This window comes from Pelobates fuscus, chromosome 9, assembly GCF_036172605.1.
Source record: "Pelobates fuscus isolate aPelFus1 chromosome 9, aPelFus1.pri, whole genome shotgun sequence".
Taxonomy (NCBI): Eukaryota; Metazoa; Chordata; class Amphibia; order Anura; family Pelobatidae; genus Pelobates; species Pelobates fuscus.
Genome location: NC_086325.1, coordinates 172,330,781 through 172,345,574, shown reverse-complemented (window position 1 = coordinate 172,345,574; position 14,794 = coordinate 172,330,781).

Sequence of the window (14,794 nt, the reverse complement as noted above, 5' to 3'; positions counted from 1 at the left end):
AACCAATGGGGATCTTGATATTGAAATCAAGAAAATCAAAGTATTTGACAAAGAACCTACCTATATAGCCATGGAATTAAAATTACAAAAAAATTTGGAAAATTTCAAAAAGAACATAAGACAAAAGAAACATTATAAATTCCAAAGGGACTATAGGGATTTCCAAGAAGGAAATATCTTTAAAAATAAAAACAAACGGAGATTGAGAAATACCAATATGGGCAACAAAGGGTTCTCTTCATCAGATGAAACAGAATGGTCTGAGTCTGAAGGTAGACCTCGGTTTAATAAAAGACCTGGGTCTAGATATATGCAATCGGCACCAGCAGCTCAAAATAGAGGGATTCTGAGAAATCCTGACATAAATATTTCCTTTTCAGATATTTCTGTTGGAGAACCACCTTCTGTACGAGAGGGTGCTTCTGGTTCCTCTGGCCCCAACCCACTTTTTTAGACCAGGATTGGCCACGACCACAAAGGGAAAGACTAAGGGACAGGAAGAAATGGGGTTACAAGATGCACAAATCCAGCTACCAATAGATACCACTATGGAGAAAAATAAAATTATTAACCTATCCAACTTTAAATTGAAACCCAGACATCTGTCATTACTCTCAAAGGGGCTATCTTTTATTCCAACCCCTTCGAGCAATATGTTCAATTGGGCAAAAGATGTCAATCTATTTGGACGAAAACTGGCTCTTCATGCCTATCATGAAAAGAGAAATCTCAAGACCCTGAAAGAATTAGGCTTTGTCAGGGTACCTGAGGTCTCTACCTCTAAAAGAGGTAGAGACTTAGTAGTTTATCCGTCCAAACGAGCTGTTTCCTTCGTTCCTCGCGGTTCATCCAGTCACTTAAACACCGACCGCGAGGAATCCACGTCCTTTTCTAGCGGGACGCTCAATACGTGACGTCATGACGCTATCACGAGCGACCTGCCACTCAAGTGTCCGATATCCAATCGGTACTTGTCAGAGGCGTGTCTACCATCCGGAGCCAGGGTATTTAAGCTTACTTCTCACTTCAGCTCATTGCCCTGTCGTGGTTCTAGCTTGTCTAGTCACTCAGTGCTCTGGTATTCTAGTTTGCTCTATTGGTTTTGACTCGGCTTGTTGTACTACCCTGCTTATCTCTGTTATCCCTTGACCCGGCTTGTCTCTCGCTTATCTGTCTTCTCGTTCCCTCGACCTCGGCTTGTCTCTGACTATTCTCTATTACTCTCGGTACGTTAGTCCGGCCATTCTAAGGCCCGGTATACGTACCTTTCCACTCTTTGTACTCTGCGTGTTGGATCCCTGTCCCGATCCTGACATTACGACAGGGCCAATGGATCCTGCAGGTACAAACAGTCAGCTTGGTTCTTCTGATCCCAGGTTTGACGCCATGGAGCATAGGATGGATCAGATGGCTCTAGCACTACAGGCACTTTTGTCTCGTGCTAGTAACCCACCTGAGGAGACACGTACTCCTTCTATTTCTCCTGCAGTCTCAGGTCTAGAGGTAGCCACTGTGGGTGCTTCTTCCCGTATTACCCCACCAGTACGTTATGGCGGGGCACCGGAGAAGTGTCGTGGCTTTCTGAACCAGATTAGCATCCATTTCGAATTACAACCCCGCTCTTATCCTACAGATAGAGCGAAGGTTGGATTTGTTATTACCTTACTCATTGAGAAAGCTCTGAGATGGGCCAATCCTTTGTGGGAGAATGATAATCCACTAGTCTATAATTATAATGCCTTTGTAGCTGCGTTTAGAAGAACTTTTGACCCTCCTGGTAGAAAGGTCAATGCAGCTAGATTACTGTTGCGCCTTAGACAGGACGATCGAACACTTGTGGATTATGCACTAGAGTTCAGGTCCTTGGCGGCAGAAGTTAAGTGGAACGAACAGGCTTATATAGATGTATTTCTGAATGGGTTATCAGATGTAATTCTTGACGAGGTCGCTACTAGAGAACTCCCTGAGAATTTGGAGGATTTAATTTCTTTTATATCTCGTATTGATGAACGCCTAAGAGAGAGGCAGAACACTCAAGATAGGACCCGTAGACCCTCCTTTAAACTAGCGCCTACTTTTTAAAATTCTGAGTTCGAGGACTTACGTATTTCTGAACCTATGCAGATAGGCAGTACTCATCTCACAGAGAGGGAGAGACAGTACAGAAGAAGGGAGGGTTTATGTATGTATTGTGGAGTCAGAGGTCATTTACGCCTAAATTGTCCTAATCGTTCGGGAAACGCTCGCACCTAAGTTTCTCTAGAGGACAGGCCTTGGGTGTTTCTACTTTGTCCTCTATTCACAACTACAAAGAGTTCAGGCTTCTGTTACCCGTTTCTTTAAAGTGGGAAAAGGGAGTAGTTAAGACTATGGCACTAATCGATTCTGGAGCTGCTGAGAGCTTTATAGATCAGGGTTTTGCTGCCAAGCATGCTATTCCATCCCAGTTAAAAGAGACACCACTGGCTGTTGAGGCCATCGATGGTAGACCGTTACTTGAGCCTGTTATTTTCCGTGAGACCATACCGATTAACTTAACTGCTGGCATCCTACATAGAGAGGACATATCCTTACTGCTCATTTCTTCTCCGTCTATTCCCATAGTTCTGGGGTACTCCTGGTTGAGGAGACATAACCCTATTATTAATTGGGAGTCAGGGGAGATAGTTTCATGGGGACAGAATTGTCAAGAGAAATGCTTGCGGAAGGTCTCACCTCTCTGCTTAACCAACACCTCGGCTAACTCTGACAATCCTACAGAGACACAAATCCCGTCTCAGTATCTAGATTTAAAGGCAGTATTTGACAAAAAGAAAGCCGATACCTTACCCCCACACAGGTCCTTTGATTGCAAAATTAACCTACTCCCTGGTACCATGCCGCCCAGAGGTCATGTATACCCGTTATCTACGAAAGAGAACTCAGTTCTAGAGGAGTATATTCACGAAAATTTAGACAAGGGATTCATTAGGAGGTCCTCCTCTCCTGCCGGGGCTGGATTTTTTTTTGTTAAAAAGAAGGATGGTTCTTTAAGACCTTGTATTGATTATCGAGGCCTAAATAAGATAACCATTAAAAATGCCTACCCGATTCCCTTGATCACCGAACTCTTCGATCGTTTGAAGGGCTCTACAATTTTCACCAAGTTAGATCTCAGAGGGGCATATAACTTGGTGAGAATCCAGCAGGGACATGAGTGGATGACGGCATTCAATACTCGATATGGCCACTATGAATATACAGTTATGCCTTTTGGGTTATGCAATGCACCAGCTGTATTCCAGGATCTGATAAATGAGGTTCTTAGGGAATTTCAGCAAGATTGCGTCATTGTATACCTAGATGATATACTCATACATTCTAGTGAGATTGAGACTCATCACAAGCAAGTCAGGAGGGTTTTGCACAAGCTTCTCCAGCATGGCTTGTACTGCAAGTTGGAGAAATGTAGCTTTGATCAAACCCAGGTAACCTTTCTCGGCTATGTGATCTCTGGGGAGGGATTTAAGATGGATCCGGATAAGCTCCAGTCCATTCTAGAGTGGCCTTTACCCAAAGGTCTTAAAGCCGTACAGAGATTTATTGGTTTTTCTAATTATTATAGGCGCTTTATTAAGGGTTATTCTTCAATTATCGCACCTATCACCAATATGACCAAACAGGGGGCTGATACTAAGAATTGGACTACTGAAGCTCTTCTTGCGTTCAAAACTCTCAAGGAGCTTTTCGCTTCCGCTCCAATTTTAGTTCACCCCGACACTTCCCTGCCTTTTCTACTTGAGGTAGACGCATCAGAGACTGGTTTAGGTGCTGTCCTATCTCAAAGGTTGGGTGTTGATAAACCATTACATCCATGTGGATTTTTCTCTAAAAAATTGTCTGGTACAGAGAGCAGATATGACATTGGTGACAGAGAATTACTAGCGGTTATCAAGGCGTTGAAAGAGTGGAGACATTTATTAGAAGGTACATTACATCCTGTTACCATTCTAACGGACCACAAAAATTTGTCTTATATCGGAGAGGCCAAGCGTTTGTCCTCCAGGCAGGCTCGTTGGTCGTTATTTCTTACCCATTTCAATTACGTTCTGACTTACAGACCTGGGTCAAAAAATTCTAAAGCCGATGCACTATCTCGCCAATATGAGCCTTCTGCTTCAGTTGAACCACTTTTGTCCTCCATTGTACCCAAATGCAATATTATTGCTAATACCAGTCTCAAAATCCACTCTCCGCTACTTGACCAGATCTTGAAGTCACAACATCTGGCACCCGGTAACACTCCTGAGGGAAGAAACTTTGTCCCCCCTGAACTCCAACTGGAGCTCTTACAATGTTTTCACGAAAGTAAAGTAGCTGGCCATCCTGGTATTCGCAAGACATACTCTCTGATATCCAAGGATTTCTGGTGGTCTTCACTACGAAGAGATATTGAGGAGTTCGTCGCAGCCTGTGAGACTTGTGCCAAGACTAAACAACCTCATACATCTCCTTGTGGCCTGTTACACCCCTTGGACATTCCTGAGAAACCTTGGTCCTGTTTGTCCATAGACTTTATCGTAGATTTGCCTGCTTCCAAGAGACAGACTGTTATTCTCACGGTGGTGGATAGATTTACTAAGATGGCCCATTTCGTGCCATTACCTAAACTTCCGACTTCTCCTGAATTGGCAGAGATTTTTGCGAGAGAGGTTTTTCGCCTACATGGGATCCCTTCGGAGATTGTTTCTGATAGAGGTTCTCAATTTGTCTCACGTTTCTGGAGATCCTTTTGTTCTCAAATGGGTATCAAATTGAACTTCTCCTCTGCCTATCACCCTCAGTCTAACGGAGCTGCTGAACGTACCAATCAAAAGATCGAGCAGTATCTACGTTGCTTTGTTTCCGAACACCAGGACGATTGGGTCGGTTTGATTCCTTGGGCGGAGTTCGCACACAATAACCTTGTTTGTGATTCAACTCGCTCTAGCCCTTTCTTCATGAACTATGGCTTTCATCCTTCAATTTTTCCTTCGGTTTCCTCTTCTCAGGGGATTCCGTCGGTTGATGATCATGTCGCCAACCTGAAGAAATTATGGGATCAGACTCGGCAAATTCTGTTACATAATTCCTCGTTGTTCAAGAAACACGCTGACAAGCATAGAAGAGCGGCTCCTGTTTTTGTTCCTGGGGATAGGGTGTGGCTGAGTACTAAGAATATTCGCCTAAAAGTTCCATCTATGAAATTTGCTCCTCGCTACATAGGTCCTTACAGGGTTCTCACTCGTATCAACCCGGTTGCGTATCGCCTTGCTCTGCCACCTGCCTTACGCATTCCTAACTCTTTTCATGTCTCCTTGTTGAAACCTCTTATTTGCAACAAATTCTCCTCTAAGGTTTCCTCACCCCGTCCTGTTCAGGTGGAGGGTCGGGAGGAGTACGAGGTCAGCTCCATCATTGATTCCAGAATTTCAAGGGGAAAATTGCAATATCTGGTCAACTGGAGGGGATATGGTCCTGAGGAGAGAAGTTGGGTACCTCAGGAGGACGTTCATGCTTCTCGCCTTCGCAGAGCATTTCACCTCCGCTTCCCATCTCGTCCCGGTTCCTTCCGCCCGGTGGGCGTATCTGAGAGGGGGGGTACTGTCAGGGTACCTGAGGTCTCTACCTCTAAAAGAGGTAGAGACTTAGTAGTTTATCCGTCCAAACGAGCTGTTTCCTTCGTTCCTCGCGGTTCATCCAGTCACTTAAACACCGACCGCGAGGAATCCACGTCCTTTTCTAGCGGGACGCTCAATACGTGACGTCATGACGCTATCACGAGCGACCTGCCACTCAAGTGTCCGATATCCAATCGGTACTTGTCAGAGGCGTGTCTACCATCCGGAGCCAGGGTATTTAAGCTTACTTCTCACTTCAGCTCATTGCCCTGTCGTGGTTCTAGCTTGTCTAGTCACTCAGTGCTCTGGTATTCTAGTTTGCTCTATTGGTTTTGACTCGGCTTGTTGTACTACCCTGCTTATCTCTGTTATCCCTTGACCCGGCTTGTCTCTCGCTTATCTGTCTTCTCGTTCCCTCGACCTCGGCTTGTCTCTGACTATTCTCTATTACTCTCGGTACGTTAGTCCGGCCATTCTAAGGCCCGGTATACGTACCTTTCCACTCTTTGTACTCTGCGTGTTGGATCCCTGTCCCGATCCTGACAGGCTTATCTCCAGAAGATGGGGACATGTTCCAACTCCTGACAGACCTAACCTCTGAACAGGAACTTGGTTACTCCCTTACTAATTTGAAACCACTCTCTTGGTTTACCCCCAATCTTAAGGAATTCCCATGTATTGACCTTTTTGTTCAGATCTGTACTAATGAGTTAGAGAACCAAACTATCTACCAACCACCTATATCTAACTTGAACTATGAAGAAAAACTGGCTTTACAGGAACTAAAACGACAAGACAATATCATCATAAAACACTCAGACAAAGGGGGCAATATTGTCCTCATGCAAAGTGAACAATATTTGGAGATGTGCATGGTACATCTATCCGATACATCTGCTTATCAAACACTTACGGAAGACCCGACTAAAGTCTATTTTAAGGAATTACAATTGCTAGCACAGACGGCTGTAACAGATAAAATAATCACTCAAAATGAATTTAAATTCATTGTTTTACAATCAAATGTAACTATAGCAACTTTTTACTGTCTCCCCAAGGTGCACAAGGATATGCATAAACCTCCGGGGAGACCGATTATATCAGGAAACCATAGCCTGACTGAACGAGCAAGCAAATTCCTTGATAAAGTTTTGAAACCATTGGTACAGAAACTCAGTTCATACATACGGGACACAAAACAGACCCTCCTGGTTCTAGAGAACCTCACGGTGCCCCCCTATACGTCTATAGATAGTCTTGACGTGGTGGCGTTATATAACAACATCCCACATGAGAAGGGTCTAGCTGGAGTGGCTTACTTTTTGAACAAAGCAGGGACCTTTAGTGATCAGGAACAAACTTTCATTCTGACCCTACTTAAATTTGTTTTAACGCACAATTATTTCACCTTTAATGGGAAATATTACCTACAAACAAGGGGCACTGCCATGGGTTCATCTTGTGCACCCAGTTATGCGAATTTGTTCTTGGGATGGTGGGAGGAAACTATAGTGTTTAATGTGTCGAATTCCAATTTTCTTTCGTCTATACACAAGTGGTATCGTTATATAGACGATATTCTGATTTTCTGGACAGGCGCTTTCTCTCTTTTTGAACAACTGATTGAAAAACTGAATCACAATGAGATCAACCTCCAACTCACTCATGTTGTAAATGAAAAACATCTGGTCTTCCTAGACCTGAACATTAACATACATGAGAATGGAAATGTGAGCACCTCGTTATTTAGGAAACCCACGGCAACGAATAGCCTGCTCCATTGGCAGAGCTACCACCCACATTTCCTTAAAGCCAACATACCATACGGCCAATACCTAAGAGCTAAGAGGAATTGCTCAAACCAGGAGGACTTTGAGAAGGAGGCGAGAGAGCTCAGAATAAGATTTAAATCACTGGGTTACCCAAACAGAATTTGAAAAGGGCTTACCAGAGAACAAAAAGTGTAGACAGATCGGAAAGCCTACACAGACCACCTAGGGAACCTTGTACAACTCCCAGTGTAACTAGGTTTATCGGGACATATGATAAACACTGGAGTACGGCACAACAGATACTTAGTAAAAACTGGCCGGTTTTAGAGTATGATACCAGCCTGAGGAACACTATTACCAAGCAACCCTCAATGACATGTAGACGAGCGAGTAACCTAGGGGACATTTTAACGCACAAGCCTTCCTCCAATACACCATCTACATCCACTTGGCTTCAGACAACCAATGGTCTTTACAGATGTGGCCACTGCAAGGCCTGTAACTTTATTTTACCCACTAAATCGGTCCTTTACAAAAGAACATCTAAGGAGATAACTATTAATGCCTTTGTTAACTGTAGTTCCACCAATGTTGTCTACATTATCACTTGTGACTGTGGACTACAGTATATTGGAAAGACGTACCAGCAATTACGTAGACGAGTTTTACAGCACATTAACTCTATCTCTAATGTTCATATTGAAACTCCAATCTCACGGCATATAAGAATTAATCATGCCTCAAAACCTGAAGTTCTAAAATTTCAGGTGATACAAAAACTTGTACTCAATCACCGAAAAGGAGATATCAACGTAGCCCTCCTTAACCCCTTAAGGACACATGACATGTGTGACATGTCACGATTCCCTTTTATTCCAGAAGTGTGGTCCTTAAGGGGTTAAGGCAGAATCTCGTTGGATCTACCAGTTTCAGACTCTCTACCCTAAAGGACATTCTTTGTAATATCTCCATATATTTAGATAATAGGTTTAAAATGCTCACCTTGTTTAGAGCCTTTTGGTAACTGGCTCTAATATGTAGGCCTAGTGTCAATGTGTGGGTTGACACTGCCCCTTCCCTGGAATCACTGGTGCTGGATACAGTGGATTGCATATAATAAGAAATTTATTACAGAGTATATAAAATCAGTATAAAAATATATTACTAGAAAATAAAAAATTAAATAAGAACAAAGTATTTTCAAGTATTAGTGGTTTAGGAAAAATGATGTCCACTTTATCTAATCTAAATATATGGAGATATTACAAAGAATGCTACACTTAGTTAGATAATTCTGTGTCTTTTATATACGCTGAGGAGAGGAAAAAACACACTTTACCTTGGAGAGAGGGGTCGTGTGGTCTACCTTTAAAGACACAGACGTGCAGAAGTTTAGAGCCTAATTTACTTGAAAAGGCTCTAAAAAATGTGAGTGTAGATATATCTGTTACTCACTAAATTCTTCACCACAGTATCTAATATACTACACAATTATCTATATATATTTCTGTTTTCTTTTTATGTACACTGCATTGGTTTTCTGTCTGTGCATAGGCGCTCGAAGTCCGTCAATGGTCTGTGTATGTGATCTAAACCCTGGAGGCTCATGTAATATGTCTTCACCTGGTGATAACGGAACCTGTCCAGTGTAGTCGGTCTCTGTGCCGTCGCCACGTCAGTCAGCGGTTTAAGGGCTCTGTCTCCCGTCCATTGTCGAAGATAGATCCAGTCCGTCTGTGTGAAATTTCGAAAAGCCGCGGGGGGGAGACCTCCCGCTAGTTGTGGGTTGTAGGTTAGAGGCGTAAGTGGGTTCGGGGATGTAGTGAGTCGGTGTGCGTAACGCAGTGTGCACCAAACCTTAAGGGTAGCATCGATAAGTGGGTTGTGCGTCCGGAGTTCCGCGAACGTGAGGGATCCAAGCCACAGCCTGGCTGGGATCGTCCCCCCGGCCTGGTGCACCTCCATGGGTACCCATCGTTTGGCCCCAGGGCGTGCATGCCAGTCCACAACCCGTTGTAGATGTGTAGCGCGGTAGTATTGCTGCATGGAGGGCAGCCCGGCACCCCCCGCCGATTTTGGCCTCTCTAATGTGGCTCTACGGATGCGGGAAGCGGAGCGATTCCAGATGAAGTTGCGTATTTCCCTCGTAAGAGTGCGGAAAAACGCTTGGGGGATCGCGACAGGTAGGGCCGCGAAAAGGTACAACAGTCTAGGGAGGACGTTCATTTTAAGTGCCTGGATGCGGCCAAACCAGGTGAGATATTGTGGTGTCCAGCGAAGAAGGTCCTTTTGAATGGTCGTTAGGAGGGGTGGAAAGTTAGCTGTGTACAATTGGGTCAGATCGCGTGTTAGCCAAGTGCCTAGGTATTTTAGTTTGGTGGGTTGCCAGGAAAAGGAGAACAGGCTTTTCAGGCGGTCGGCGAAACCGGTGTCATTAAGCAGTGGCATGGCTTCAGATTTATCAAGGTTGAGTTTAAGGTTGGAAACTTGACGGTACTCACGAAACGCTTGAAGAAGGTTAGGAATGGAGATCAGAGGTTGTTCTATAAAAAACAGCATATCATCCGCGTAGGCGGCCAGTTTGTGTTCCTCTGCTCCCAGCGACACCCCTGTAATGCCCCCATCCTGTCTGACCGCCTCCAGGAATGGTTCTAGAGAGAGGGCAAACAGGAGGGGGGACAGGGGGCATCCCTGGCGAGTGCCGTTACTGATGGGGAATGGTTGTGTAAGGGTCCCGTTGACTCGGATTCGCGCTGTCGGTGTCGTGTATAGTGCCGACACCCAGGTGCACATTTGGGGGCCGAATCGAAAGTGTCAGAGGGTAGACGCGAGGTATGTCCAGTCTACTCGATCGAACGCCTTTTCGGCGTCCGTCGAAAGTAGGACAGCCTCTCTCCGCTCAGCTGTAACCGAGTGTATTATATTGAGTGCTCGTATCGTGTCGTCCCTGGCCTCCCTCCCTGCGATGAACCCTACCTGGTCTGGGTGGACCAGGTCAGGGAGAAGTGGGGAGATCCGTCGAGCTAGGGTCTTGGCAAAAAGTTTTAGGTCGCAATTCAACAATGATATTGGTCGGTAACTCGAGCAGTTAGTCGGATCCTTCCCTGCTTTGGGGATTACCGTGATAGTGGCAGCTAAGGTATCAGTGGGGAATTGCCCGCCTTCACGAATCGAATTCAGCCCCAACAAAAGTTTTGGCAGGAGGGTGTCACTGTACGCGCGGAGGTACGGTATCAATCGGTAACCCGTCAGGACCGGGGGCCCTATGTGGCTTCATGAGTTTCAGTGTGCCTTTGAGTTCCTCAAGTGTTATGGGTTGCTCTAGGGCGTCTGATTGATCTAGGGTGAGTGTCTTGGAGATGTGTTTGGTGAGGTAGTCCGCGACTCTCTTCTGATGTGTTTGGGTGTCTGTCCCTGGCGTGGTTTGCGATCGGTTGTACAGGTCTCTGTAGTATGTCTGAAAGGCGTCAAGTATCCCGTCCGGTCGTCTCGTGCTATGTCGGTCGTGCGTGTTAATTTTGTGAATGTGGTGTGCCCTCCTCTTTGCCTGTAGCATCTTCGCCAGAAGCCTACCGCTTTTATTGGAATGTTCATAAAAATACCTGGCAGATTTCGTAATAGTGTGCAATAGTCCCTGGGAAAGGTGATCTCTAAGCTCTCTCCGTGCAGCTGTCAGTCGTAGGTAGTCGTCGTCGTCTAACGTTTGTTTATGTTTGGCTTCCAGGTCTGACACTTTAGTCGTGAGGTCTGTGAGGTGTCTGCGCCTGTCTTTTTTGCGCTGTGTACAGAGGGCGATGTAATGACCCCGTATAACACATTTATGTGCCTCCCAGACCGTCAGGGGGGGGGTGTCGGGTCCCTCGTTCGTGTCAAAGTACTGTGAGAGCGTTTGGAGCGTGGATGTACGGACGGCAACGTCGTTCAGTAAGGATACATTGAGTTTCCATTGTCTGTCCCTAGGTTTGTGGAGGGGCGAGCTCGTGCGAACCTTAACCGGTGCATGGTCAGAGTGGGTCGTGAGTCCGATATGGGCATCGTGGAGTAGTGAGAGGAATTCCTGAGGCATGAATATATAGTCGATACGACTGTAGTTGCGGTGGACATGGGAGAAGTGAGTATAGTCGCGACCATCAGGATGTGCGGTCCTCCAACAGTCCACAAGGCCCAGGCCGTTCAACGCCCTAGCAGCAGTTCTAAGGCAGTGGGGGGGGATTGTGCTAGACCCGCGAGACGTGTCTCGGAGCGGGTCAAGGGGCATATTTAGATCGCCCGCGACCACCAAAAGGCCCTCCCTGAATTTACCAAGTTTTGTCAGAGTGCGGGAAAGGAAAGTGTGTTGTCCACGGTTGGGGCTATATATGCAGGCAAACATGTATTTGTGGTCAGCAATAGTCCCCTTAACGAAAAGGAAGCGGCCCTCGGGATCAGGGAGAGTTTCCGTATGGCTAAAAGGTATAGAATTCGCAATGAGTATCGCTACACCTGCTCTCTTAGACGACTGGTGGTTGGCATAGTAAGCCAGATTGTAACGATTATTTTCAAGTTTGGGCGCGTCAGGGCCCCTAAAATGCGTCTCCTGCAGGAAAGCCACAGACACTCTCTCCGACCACAGACGGCGCAGCAGGTGGGAGCGCTTCTCCGGTTGGTTGAGGCCCCCGGTGTTATTGGACCAAAAAGTGAGCAAGTCTGGTGTAAATTCCGTCCGCACCCCCGTGGGGAGAACCCCGGGGGGAGGGGGATCCATAGGTGGGGGGGGGGGGGGGGGAGGGAAGGATCAAAAAGGTAAGGGGGGTAAAGGCAACTAATGAACCTAGACCGGTAGGTGGTGTTCAGGAGACAATAAAGGTCTAAAGGGTCTCGCCGAACCCCGGTCCTATGTACAGGGAGAGGTCAGTTGCGGGAGGTGCGGAGAAGTCCGCCCACGGAGGCTGTCGCGGTAAAGTGTGGGTGGTCGGCGCTCGTCTCCCTCGGCACCCAACCCGCTATCCGCGGTCAGGTGTCAGGGATTTCACAGGTCGGGGGGGGGGGGGGGGGGGACGAGTCCTGAGATGCTATGGTGGGCGGGCCAGGAGGTGCCGCCGGCTGGAGGGGGCACAACTATGGCGCAGTCATGAAGGTGGGAGGTGGGGGGGGGGGGGGTCATCCACTTCCTGATGGAGGTGAAGCACAGCATATACCAAAAAAGCTATTAAAACATCAAACATTTACAGTCCAAAGTATGATAGAGATCTAAGCTTAACCCAAGGAAGGTCTCCGGGTTGACGTTGGGGGTGTGGAGGGGATCTGGGTGAGCGGTTTGGAAAAACATTGCAGAAACATAGTAATAATCGAAATCCGAAACAAGACTGCAAGCTGACATTGGTGGTTTAAGTTATGTTCATAAATATGCTAAGGGCATCCTGTGGGTAATTTAGTAATCACATCGCCTCTTGTATTGCACCTGCGGGTGCGGTCCAAACCGCTCCATTCGGACCCCACCAAGAGGTTAAACATGTGTTTAGGGAGTGCCGGGAACATGGGTGTTACCACTTACACAAGCCACGGCGTCTCAGCGTGGCATGTGGACCTGGAGTACCAATGGCCACTCGATGGGGACATAACCAGAATACACCAAGTTAAGTGTAGAATGTCAGCGTACAGCCTCACCACATTTAACAAATAAAAAACAAATCGTTGCTTAAAACAAATACGTTTACCAATCGCCTTTTAGAGAGCGTTATCATGTGAACCATCTAAACCTCAGCACTGTCCTAAGTAGCCTGGGCCCTTGCAAGGTCCGATTCTGCCCGTACGGGCAACACGCAGAATGCGGGTAAGTCTGCGCAGGGCACACAACATGAACTGTATATTCCGCACTAGGGGGGGTCGAGGTCGAAACATAGAGGCCTTCACAGTGGCTACGACTGTTAATGGGAGCGGGATATAGAGTGCAGTAGTAGCGTGCGGAGGGGGGAAAAAGCAACCGCACAGGTCTGGCTCACGGCATCACGTGGCGAGGGCCCCAAGTAGCAGGCTGTGTGCTATACAAATACTAGCTTCACCCGCCCCGGAGGGGGGCATATGGCTTCAAGTAGGTAAGGGGGGGGGAGGGGGCGGTGCACTAAAGGTAGCGAGGGCATTGTAGGAGGAGCAGTAGGTGACTAGGCTGCCTGTTTCCTAATAAAAATTTGTGGAATCCTAACTAGCAAAGTGAAGAACTGGGAACATGTAAATGCAATTGTAAATACAATAAAGAGAAAAATATTTTACTGTTACCGGGAGCAGGAACCATCACCCGTAAGGGTGTTTAACTTACAGGTTGCAGATATAAGTTCATGCCCACGGAGTTCAGGAATGCACGGCCCAGTCCCCCACCCCACAATGGCAGAAGTAAAGCGGTTAGCTGTGTGCGGCCTGCCAAGCAAGCAGCACCCCATCCCCTGTGAGTCCCCAAGGCCCGTGTTGCTAGGTGATATTCTCGTCCTCGGCCCGGACACCGGCGGCCTAGGCCTGTGGATCATGTCCCCCCTTATGTCGCGGAGTGGAGTCGTTAGGTGCCGGCAGGAAACAAAAGTCCTCATCTGTTAAGCGGGAGAATGTTTGAAGTAGTGGGCCATGTTCTGTGAGGCATGGGTTCAGTAGGAAAGCGGTAAGGCCTCATTCTTCCGGGCCCTCTGGGCCGCCACGGCGTTGCGGGGGGGGGTGCAGCATGGCCCCCTGTGAGGTTCTCTGCTGCCGGGTAAGGTCCAGTGGGGCGAGCGGGCGGGAACTCGAGAATCCAGTTCGGGATATGTACATGTGGCAGTCCAGCAGACTGTAGAAATCGGGGAACATCATTAGGCCAGCGTAGCGTGTGCCAGCGGTTCTCGGTCCTAGCTTGTAGGCTGAACGGGAAACCCCATTTGTAGGGAATCCGTTTTTCGAGCAACATGTTCGTCAGGGGTTTCAGCGCCCGACGGGCATCCAGCGTGAGAGTCGACAGGTCCTGGAACAGCCAAACCTGGGTGCCCATGTAGGTGATCGTGCGCTGGGCCCTGGCCGCCCTCATTATGGCTTCTTTCTGCGGGAACGAGGAAAGGCAACAGATAACGTCTCTGGGCAGGCCGTCTCTCCTGGGGCCCCGTAGAGCTCTGTGGGCACGTTCCAGTGGAATGTCGGCCGGTGAGTCGTCGCCTAGCAGTTGCCTGAAAAGGCCAAGCAATAGATCGCGGGGAGACTCGTCATCCGCCTCAGGGAGGCCTCTCACCCGTATATTGTTACGGCGGCCTCTGTTGTCCAGGTCCTCGACCTGTCTACGCATTTCAAGCAGGATATTCCCCTGACGTGTCATCGCTAGGTCCGTGGCTTGTTGGTGGTGCGTCGAGTGGAGGCGGTGTTCCTCCAGGTCGGTCACCCTCTGTTCCA